At 40.2% G+C, this 11410-nt stretch overlaps 1 long non-coding RNA gene across 1 annotated transcript; it reads left to right on the top strand.

The window, feature by feature from the left end:
* Positions 1-5405: 5405 nt before the first annotated feature.
* Positions 5406-10671, top strand: LOC139363270 (uncharacterized). Its single transcript, XR_011623263.1, has 3 exons — positions 5406-5545; positions 7071-7159; positions 10512-10671. It is a non-coding gene; the product is annotated as an uncharacterized lncRNA (long non-coding RNA).
* Positions 10672-11410: the final 739 nt, after the last annotated feature.

The following is an 11410-nucleotide window of genomic DNA, read 5'->3' as shown; positions in this document are numbered from 1 at the left end:
ACGTACAGAGCACCGACTGAGCTAAATTACGGAGAGACTTCATTCACTTTAGTGAATCCAAAAGTGAGTTAAGCTTCGTGCTCATTTGAAGCTCTCAATCTAGTCGGGAGTCATATATTTAAACAAATAATTATAATACAAGGTCAATTACACTCCACGTTAACCCAGAATCAGAAAGCCTACAGGGAGAATAAGAAAGGGAGAAAAAAAGTACAGCTGGCTGTGCCAGGGAAGCCCCTTAGGGTGTGTGCATGTTGGGGGAGCGGGTAATTCCTATGTTGGAGGATAATAAGAATGGTTTGAAAGAAAGACAATTTTGAGAGCAACTTAGAGGGCATGAGGCTGGGTGCAAGGGAATGAACTAGGAGACTCTTGCAACTGATTGTTTGAAGGAGTTGTTATCTGGGAATAAAACAGAGTCTGAGCACTGGAAATACAACAGGGAGAATCATATTCGAGAGTCTTCCCAGAGAGAATCAAGAGATTTGACAAGGGATTGAATGTAGGGGTGAGGACAGCAGTGCTGTGACTGATTGGGAAGAGGTTTTCTTACTGTTACTCGAAACAGAGCTTCAGGGTTTGGTGGGGTAATTGTTTTTCTCCTGTAATTTTTTGCTAATACCACTGTATTACCTTCTCGCATGAAGTGGAGCTGCTGGCAGACTCATGTCAAGCAGTTTTCTGTTCTTCCTAAGTACAGATGCTTGTTAACTTAAGATGGACTTATCTCCCTGTAAGCTCATAGTGAGTTGAAAATATTCTAAGTTGAAAATATTGTAAGCCAAAAGTGCATTTAATACGCCTTACCTACCGAACATCATAGCTTAGCCTAATTTGCCTTAAACATGCTCGGAACACCTACATTAGCCTACTGGTGGGCAAAATTATCTGGCAACACAGTAAACTGTAGAGTAGCAGGTGTTTACCCGCATGATCCTGTGGCTGCCTGGGAGCTGGGGCCTGCGGCAGTCACCCAGCATCTAGAGAGTTTTGTACCGCATGTGGCTAGCTTGGGAAAAGATCAAACTCAAAATTTGAAGGACAGCTTTACTTAATGCCTATGGCTTTTGCACCATCATAAGTTGAAAAATCTTAAGTTGAACAATCATAAGTCAGGGACTGTCTGTATATGTATGTATACTTATCTGTGTATCTGCTGTCTGTCTTTATATCTATCTATCTATCTGTCTGTCTGTCTGTCTATCTATCTATCTATCTATCTATCTATCTATCTATCTATCTATCTATCATATCTATCTATCTATCTATCTATCTATCTATCTATCTATCTATCATATCTATCTATCTATCTATCTATCTATCTATCATCTCTATCTATCATCTCTATCTATCTATCTATCTATCTATCATCTCTATCTATCTATCTATCTATCTATCTATCTATCTCTATCTATCTATCTATCTATCATCTCTATCTATCTATCTATCTATCTATCTATCTATCTATCTATCATCTATCATCTCTATCTATCTATCTCTTTCTCTCTCTCTCTCTCTCTCTCTCTCTATCCTATCTATGTATCTGTCTACCCATCCATCTAATATTTCTCTGGATGACTTCAGATCTTTAAAATCCTTGTTCTTAAGTTTCACTCTGATATCACAAGGAAGGGTATGAACTTTCCTTGTCCTACTTAGAATTCAAGAAATCTTGAAATCTGAAATTTCATTTTTAATTCCGGGGAAAGCTATTCCTATTATTCCTTCCTTGATTTTTTTTCTCTATGCTTCAAGTTTTTATTATCTCCGTGCAGCAAGTCTATTTCTACATGCCATATGTTTGAGCTTTGTTCTCTGGTATCTACTAGATTCTGTCCTACTGAATCCTGGGACAGTTTTTCCATCAATTTTCCAGCTCTCTATTTCATCCTGGTGCTATCTGTTACTTTCCCCATCAATGCATTCTGTAAATTATTACATGTTTTCATAGCAATTATTTTCCCAAATGGTCTTTGACTTCTGCTTACTACTGTCTTCTTGTCTGCCTCTGAGGATAAGGATTATCCTATTTTAAATTCTTGATATGTCTGTTCCATGAATTCTACCTAAGGTGGTGTTTGGTGTTTGGATTGTGCTCCTTCTTTATAGTGGTTGCAAGAGCTCAAATATTGGCTTGCATGCTCTGTTCCTCTGGATGTAATTCTAAACTCACCAAGGCAAGGAAAGCTTCACCTTGGAATTGGAGCATGATTTTTGCCTCAGACTCTGCCCTTCATTTCTCACAGGTCCTATAAGCCCTCCTTAGATGGGAGACAATTTTCTTTACAGTGAAATTTTTGGGACTGGTATCAGAAGCTACTGACACTGTTCAATTAAAACAGAAAGAGAGGAGCACGTGGGGGAATTGGGTCTTTTCATGGCAGTCCATCTCTGCTCTGACATTTGTTGACTCTGAACTAACAGTTTCTCTGGGATTCTCATGGGAAGACCCATAAGAAGACTTCGGTTTTCTCTGTTACTTTCTCAGTGTGAGCCTGTCCATTTTATAATGAGGAGGTGTTACTCACATTTCTGGTCCGCTATTGGAATTTGTACTGTTTGACTGTTTTCCTTGTGTGTGCGTGTGTGTGTCTGTTTTAATCTGTAATGTATTCTGTCAGGAAGACATACGAATTGATGAGAAAAATAAGTACCATCTTCTGAAGTCCTAGAATTTACATTTGAAATGAGTTCCTAGGGGATTTTGATGGTATTTTGGATTTGAGGCCTATGGGTCTATCTGATTTCATTACCAAAAGATATAATCTCTTTTAAAATATGTTATATGAAAAACTTGGCCAGGTGCAGTGGCTCAGGCCTATAATCCAAGCACTTGAGAGGCCGAGGAGGGCCGATTCCTTGAGGTCAGGAGTTCAAGACCAGCCTGGCCAACATGGCGAAACGCTGTCTCTACCAGAAATATAAAATTTAGCTGGGCATGGTGGCACATGCCTGTAATCTCAGCTATAGCATGGTGGCTGAGGCATGAGAATTGCTTGAACCTGGGAGGCAGAGGTTGCAGTGAACTGAGATTGTGCCACTGTACTCCAGCCTGGGCAACACAGCAAGACTCTGTCTCAGAAAAGAAAGAAAGAAAGAAAGAAAGAAAGAAAGAAAGAAAGAAAGAAAGAAAGAAAGAAAGAAAGAAAGAAGGAAGGAAGGAAGGAAGGAAGGAAGGAAGGAAGGAAGGAAGGAAGGAAGGAAAGATTCAATAAAACAATTTGTGGTTCTGTTGAATATTTGCTAAGCTGATTTCTACCTTGTTGAAGACCTGCAAATACACTTTTGCTAGCTAAAGTTTGAAATTGCCAGTTGTCAATATTGGTTGCTAATGATGTTATTAATCAGCTTCTCAAAATTTGCTGACTCCTTTCACACTTGTTATTATTAGCTGAAAGCAGCTCATTTAGAGTGACTGTGGTTTAGATTTGTTATGATTTTATCACCTAATTGTATTATCATTCTGGAAAAGTAATCATTAAATATTTAATATATCAATATCTGTAAAAGAAAGTATGCAAAGTTCACACTTTCTGTTAGCTCACAATTGTAAAGCAATTTTCATAGTCACACTTTTTACTTTTTAAGTGATGCTAACTAGGATTGGGGACAGTCACATATTAATATGCAAAAGGTATGCACTTTTAAGATGTGGTTAACTCACAACTCTCTAAGGGGTAATTCGGAATAAGTGGCAGTTGCCAATTGTATTAATCAGCTTTCAAACTTCTAGTTCCACTACACTGTTACTATATCTTATTTGAAAAAACTTCCTAGAATTATTGCATCCAACAGTTTCTGAAATTTAAGATAATTAGGACTAAGATAGGCAGAACTGTGTTGTTTCAGTGTGGCATACCTTTGATTGAGAGTTACTAAAAAAGTCTATCATCAACTTAAGATTTGGAAATGATCTGCTTTCATTCTTTGTAGATTATAAGGAACTTTAAAACTCACTTCTTTATTCATCTTTGAGCAATTCCCTAGAGAGATACATTTTTCTCCTTTTAAAATTTGCTTCACAAACTTTTTTCTTTGAAATCTGAAACTCTGGGAGAGTTTTAAAAAGTCTAGCGTCAGTGCACCTAAGTCATTTGCATCTAAACCAGATTTCTCTCTTGACAGCTGAGCCACTTAACAACCATCCATGTCTTCCTCATACTGTGGGTTCTCGCAACCCAGTTCCAAAAAGGACCATACTCTTTTTTCTTTTCTTTTTTAACTAGTCAAGTCTATGTCCACTTCTCTTTGATAGAAATCTTCCTTCTATCTCCCTTTAGCACCAAGCATTCTTCCTGCGGGTCTCTGTGTGATAGTGGCTTTCCTAGGACGTGCCCCTGGCATCCACTCCCTGCAGGCGAGGCTCCTGCTCTTGTTCCTCCAGCACAGTGCTTATCATAGCACACATGTGACTTCTAACCACCCATCTTTCCTCATGCACTCTCTGCTCTGTGAGAAAACCAATGGCCTCCATATCTCACTGTTATATTCCTATAACCCAACCTAGTGCCTGGCACATAGTAGAAACTTAAAAAAATATATTTGTTGAATCTAAAACTGCTTTTTTTCCCCAGCCAAGAAAATAGCATGACATGCTATCAGTGTTTCCTTTCCCTCTACAAAGCTGAGGCTATTTCAATCTCTGTCTCTCTTCTTTCTACTTCTCCCTCCTTCCCGGACAGTCGTAGTTGTCTTTTTTTTTTTTTTTTTGAGACGGAGTCTCGCTCTGTCGCCCAGGCTGGAGTGCAGTGGCCGGATCTCAGCTCACTGCAAGCTCCGCCTCCCGGGTTCACGCCATTCTCCTGCCTCAGCCTCCCGAGTAGCTGGGACTACAGGCGCCCGCCACCTCGCCCGGGTAGTTTTTTGTATTTTTTTGTTTTAGTAGAGACGGGGTTTCACCGTGTTAGCCAGGAGGGCCTCGATCTCCTGACCTCGTGATCCGCCCGTCTCGGCCTCCCAAAGTGCTGGGATTACAGGCTTGAGCCACCGCGTTCGGCCCGTAGTTGTCTTATTATTACCCTTAACAAAGCAGTAGAAGCAGTTCTGAAACTGACTAATTGTCCAACGGGTTAAATGCAGAAGCTTTGTAGAGGCTGAATTCTAGGATTGGGTGATATGTGACATCATTTTCAAAGCCAGCCGGAGGCCCCCCGGGCTCACCTCTGCCTGTGCAGTGCTGGCCACTGAGCGGATGAAGCCTGGGCTGTGGAAGCCTAAATCTAAGCTCCCATCTGAAGCTGTGGATACGGCCGCTCCACATATCCCACTGGACAAAGTTGGTCTCCGAGCAACCCCTGACATCAGAGAGGTGGTTATGTTGACTTGTTCTATACGTCCAGGGAAGAGAGAATAACCAGGGACACTGGTGAGCTCCGTGGGTGCCTATGCATAAGCCGGCAGCCGAGGGAGGGCACCATCAGCTGTGAGATGAATCCTGGTGACAGGGATCTTCAAATGTGAAAACGAAAAGTGTCTCTTAGAGCAGGGGAGTATGGTATCCAAAACCTCTGCATTTCTCATCTGGAAAATGTTCAAATTGGAGAAAGTCAGTAACTATTTTCTTTAACCAGTTAATACATTCATATTACTTGGCAGAAAATAGGCTTCAAAGTATTTTCCGACGTTTTGAGATGTTTAGGAATCTTATTTTTTAAATCACAGATTCCTTAGTCAATATCTGTTGAAAATTTAAACCATTCGCTTCTATTTGATTTGTTATGCAACTTAAGTTTTAGTTCCATTGCTAACACTTCAGCTTAAGTTCCTAATATGGTAACAATTTAATCAACTCAATGTATGTGATTTACATTTAATGTATGTGTTTACTGAGACTCATCTTTAAAGTTTCCTTGTTGATTTTAAGTTCTGAAATTCTGAACAGGGCCCATGTGCTGTATTTTCTGTTATGAAAAGTTGCCATTGTGCCATGGTGTGACCTGAGCCCAGCATCCAGCAGTGCTTGGCACCCGTGGGGTAGATAGTGCACTTTTGTGCATTTTGACATAGGTGTAATAACAAAGAGAAAGAAAGGACTCGTACAGGGCTACAAGCTTTCTGACAATGATAGGTTTACAAGGACTTTGAATATATCACAGGAAAACATTTGGAAAAACAATTCCTGAATCCTATAAAAAATGAGTTAATTGACCAGTGCAAGTTTATGTGTCAATGGCCTTTAGTTTGCTAAATTGTAACAAACGACACTTTCCTGTGATACTGTTTTTATTATTTTCATTTCTAAAACTAGTCAAACTTGGTTTAAACGGAAAGGTTTGTAAAATTCCTTAAGCACTTCCATGAAACAGCTTGGTATGAAAATCATTGATTTTGTTCCCGCCTGCAAATTTACAGATAAGGAAGTTTTGGCCCTTGAGAGTTAAGAAACACACCTGAGAAGTAAGGGTGTACAGTTCTATGGTCCTCACTTTTGAATCAGTGTTTTCATACATGTTTGTATGTAGGCGTGTGTGCATGTGTGCATTTGACTGTTGATTTTACTGAATACCATGTACATGTTCAAACCTATACCATCTTATCTACCTTTGCTTTTGTTATAATGACTGACTTTCTCCAAATGACCAAAATAACCAGATATTAAATTTATGCTTTAGGTACTTTTCATGAGAACTCCCTGTGCTATAATAAAAGTTTGGAGACGTCTGCATATTTGGACTAAAATGCAGATATTTTTGGCTATTGGATGATTTTCTATTTTTACATATTTGATTATGTATTACACTTATAAAGATGCCCAAGCAACAGAATTTTGCTAAAAGAGAATATTTATTATGTTATTTTTGTCACAGTGAAATAATCGTTTGTTTTAATATATAATGCAGCTGATTTAAAAAAATACAGAAAAATATCAAAAGAAAGAAACAGTGCCTAAATATGTACCACCTTAAGATAACTACAGTGACTATTTTGGCAAATATGTCTGCACACATCTATGTGTATGTGCACACATGCGCAATTTTACACAAGTGGTACTGGGTCATGAAAGTTTTCCTGTTTTAGTGGCTTTATTCTTTCTGTGTTGCTTATCTTTGTTCCTTCCTCCCTTCACTCAGCTTTTGGCCAGCTCAAACCTGAAACATTTGTCCTTGACTGCTGCTCCACACGCCCATGCTGACATCCAAATGTATGAAGGCAGGTCGGGGTGAGGACCAACGTTTTACTAGAATGCAGTGTATTACATCCATGTTGCTTTTCTTGCTAAATAAAAATTTCTTTAAAATTCTTCAGGTTCGCTGGGCACAGTGGCTTAGACCTGTAACCCCAGCACTTTGGGAGGCCAAGGCGGGAGGATTGCTTGAGCCCAGATTTTTGAGATCAGCCAGGAAAACATGCTGAGTCTCCCATCTCTACAAAAAAATACAAAAAATTAGCTAGGTGTGGTGGCATGCACCTGTAGTCACAGCTACTTGGGAGGCTGAGGTGGGAGAATCACCTGAGCCTGGGAAGCTGAGGTTGCAGTGAGCTTAGACTAAGCCACTGCTGTTCAGTCTCAGTGATAGCAGTGAGACTCTGTCAAAAAAAAAAAAAAAAAAAAAAAGACAAAAAAATTCCAGTTAACAGGTAGAGATTTAATTTATATATTCATTTTAATAGCTCCATAGTATTTATGTATACTTACCACCGAACACTTGCTTTGTTTCAATTTATTTATTTTTGCCAGTTACTTATATAGGTCTTGACGAGGGAACATCACCTCCTTTGATGTCCACTTGAAGAGTCCTCCTCCCTCATCCTGTAAACTGACTCTTCATCTGTAGGAATATTTATTTTATCAAAGTCTAAGTACTTGTGAATTTAGAACATCAGATTACTAAGGGAAGAAAAGGTAGAAAGCCTTAAGAGCAGACTCCCCAAACCTACCTAATTACAGACACAGCTAACATGGAAAACAATATTAATGCTTCAGCTGTTTAATTGGCGACAGCTCACCAGCATTTTATGCATACTTCATATTTATTCTAACTGTTTCGGCTATATTACCATGTAGTGAGATTAATACATTTTTAAATGAGAAGTTATATTTCTGGGTGATGCATTAAAAGATGAACAAAGTACACTTGTGACAGGTCATAAATGCTAAATTAGAGCAAGAGAGTTCTCTAAATTTAGCTACTAGTTGAGTTTACCCCTGTATAATAAATCCGGCAATAACCCGGAATCTCATCACGGCACTGAATCAATGGCAGTAAAATAGTAACTTCTCTTTTTAGTGCCTTTGCAAATTCAAGGCTGGAGGCGAACACTTTAGTGAGCTCACAGCTCTGCTTCTTGTATTTTAACTATAGCGAAGGACATGCTACCTGGGATCTTTGGGTTCTCCCAAATTAGCTAGTCTTCTCTCTTCAATCCATTCTGCCTCTCCGTCTCTTGCGAGTGAAAGAAAGAAACAGCAGAGCTCTTTTTTGGGAAAAATGTGAAGCTGATTTCTCCTTAGTTTTGGAGGATTGTTTCTGCAGTGCCTTCATTTCCAGGTGCCACGGAGACTTAACGTTTGGGCACAAGGACTGCAATTGTAACTCATTATACTGTTCCTTAAAAAACGCTCAAGACTCGAAAATCTTCTGGCAGGGATGAAAAGGAATTGTTTTTCTTCTTTTTGTTACTGAATCTGTGACAGCAACAGCAGCTATATTTACAGACACAGGTGATTTCCTTTTGTTGTTGCCGGCTGCTTTAAAAATGTATGAGTGCTTCCCAAAATACACAACTTTTGCAAATACTTGAAATTAACATTTGTGAAAAAGACAAATTGCAGATTGAGTGTCAAGCCTACCGACCTATAAAGTACTTGAAAGTAAATTGCACTTAGGAAGGAAGAAAGCTTTTTCCCCCACCCTTGGGAGTGGTTTCTCAAGAACTGTAGAAATTGATAGTAATTTTCCTAGGAAGAGGAAAGCTTAAATTAAAGTGAACGTAGAATGAAATAACTCAAAACAGTAAAAGAGCAAGAGAGACCTTTTAACCTGCCCCGCTTACAGCACATTCTCTTACTAGTAAGGCAAGTGTGTTCCTGATGAAACTCACTGTGTCCCGCCCTGGCAGAGCAGGCGTTAATCAGGTGGCAGATGTAGGCTCTGAAACACATCCATAGAAGGTATTTCAAATTTCCCTGTAGAAACTCAGGATAGTCTCCAAAGAAATGGAATGACAGGGACCTGACCATAGTACTCATGTATACAGAATGGGTGTTAGAAACAGAAGGGAGGTAGAGATTCCAGAGTTACTTTTCATAGAGAATTAGCTTGAAATGCTTTCTTCCAGTCTAGAAATCTACTAGTCAGACGGTTTTAGGGGCCAGGAAACCTTTAGGTCTAAATCGAGAGGAAAAACAAAAAGGATATTGGGAGAGAATAATGGTGTGTGAGTCAGTTTTGCATTGCTCTAAAGGCATACCCGAGACTGGGTCATTTATAAAGAAAAGAGGTTCATTTGCTCACAGCTCTGCAGGCTATACAACCACGGCATCGCCATCTGCTCAGCTTCTATGAGGGCTTGGGAAGTTTACAATCATGGCAGAGGGCGAAGGGAGAGCCAGTGCATCACATGGCAAGAGAGGGAGCAAGAGAGGGAGAGGCGCCAGGCCCTTTAAACAACCAGCTCTCTCATGAACCCATAATCACGGGGAGGGGACCAAACCATCCATAAGAGATCCTTCCCCACGACACAAACACCTCCCACTGGGTCCCACCTTCAACCCTGGGGATCGTGTTCAACATGAGACTTGGAGGGGACAAGAATCCAAACCATATAAAACGGCGAGGTTAAATTTCAATTATATATACTTCCTGCTGCTGTATGGCTTCCAGCTGTCATGGGGCTGGAGCCCCATGTCTACATAACTGAGGTACTTACAGTTGTTCTGGGTACCTATTTTTTATTTTTTGAGATGGAGTCTGGCTCTGCCGCCCAGGCTGGAGTGCAGTGGCGCGATCTCGGCTCACTGCAAGTTCCGCTTCCTGGGTTCAAGCCATTCTCCTGCCTCGGCCTCCCGAGTAGCTGGGACTACAGGCGCCCGCCACCACGCCCGGCTAATTTTTTGTATTTTTAGTAGAGACGGGGTTTCACCGTGTTAGCCAGGAGGGCCTCGATCTCCTGAGCTCGTGATCCGCCCGCCTCTGCCTCGCAAAGTGCTGGGATTACAGGCGTGAGCCACTGGGTGCCTATTTTAAGTCCACATTTCGTTAATTCCTTTCTGTATACAATATTGTCTGAAAACAGTGAGTTTACCCAGAATTATTTCCTCATCGACAATAAATCAGAATGCCAGCATGAAAACATTTCCTATCTTCCACTTTCATTCTGCCTTAGAAAAAAATTTTCTGTTTGCATGACTCATTAATTTTTGGGAAATGTTAAATGCAAGCATGTAAGAGAGATGACGTCCATTCTCACTCCACTTTCAAGGCTGAGAATGACTGCAAAACACCTAGATTTATGCATATATATCCAACAGTGTGATACCTGTTGATTTCTTTATGCTGTCTTTATCGCAGAGGTATCAGAGGAAACAGTGTCCACACTTCCTCCTGAAATGCCGGAGAAGTCATTTTGCTGAAAGGACTCTGGTAAGGACAGTATCCCCAAGGCATTATTTATTCAGTAAAAATCCATGGGAGAGGAGAAGTGAATGTGGCACTCAGCATGAACGCAGATGGCCTCACCCAAGGTTGGGTGTGTAACTCACTCAGCCAATCCAGTCGTTCTTCTGTCCTGGAAAAGCCCTGGGAATTCTAACATGTTAATAAAAAACAATGATAAGAAAAACTATTAAAATGTGTTCATTGCGTTTCACTTTAAGTTTAGCCTTAACTAGGCAGGAGATTTTTTTTTTCTGTGTAATTATTAGTTTTTATTATGTATTTGTACTGCATCAATCATTCTGAAAGTATAATGGACAAAGCAAACGGATTTTATAGCCAAAGAGTGTAAGTCATGTAAGCATATCCGCTTGGCTTAAATGAAATGGTAAAAATAACTCTGGGGTTTGGGGGCTGGGGAAGATAAATGATGAAATTTTAATCCATTGCAATCCCTCATGTAATGCAGTGCAAGAAGCAATTCATCTACTTACCCATTTCCACATGGTTTATCTGCTAATACCTTGGTATTTAAAGGAGAGTATTAGATGAGATCAAAAGAGAGAGGGTATAGATTACATTTTCTCCTCTTAGACCTGAGAAGCCCTCTGGAAAGCTTTTATAGATGTGGGTGTTCAAACCAGGGAAGACCATGAAGTTTGATGGAATGAGGCAGGAACTTGCAGTCAGGGGACCTCTGCGGTCCCTCCTTCCAACTGCCCATTTTCTCAGACTGAGGTTTTGGCTTCAGTTCCTTCATCTGTGTGTTGGAGTCAGAACACCAACCCCGTCCAGCTCAAATTGTGTTCATAGGA

Source organism: Macaca nemestrina, chromosome 5, assembly GCF_043159975.1.
Source record: "Macaca nemestrina isolate mMacNem1 chromosome 5, mMacNem.hap1, whole genome shotgun sequence".
Taxonomy (NCBI): Eukaryota; Metazoa; Chordata; class Mammalia; order Primates; family Cercopithecidae; genus Macaca; species Macaca nemestrina.
Note: the sequence above shows the minus strand (reverse complement) of the source record. Positions and strands in the feature narration are given on the sequence as shown.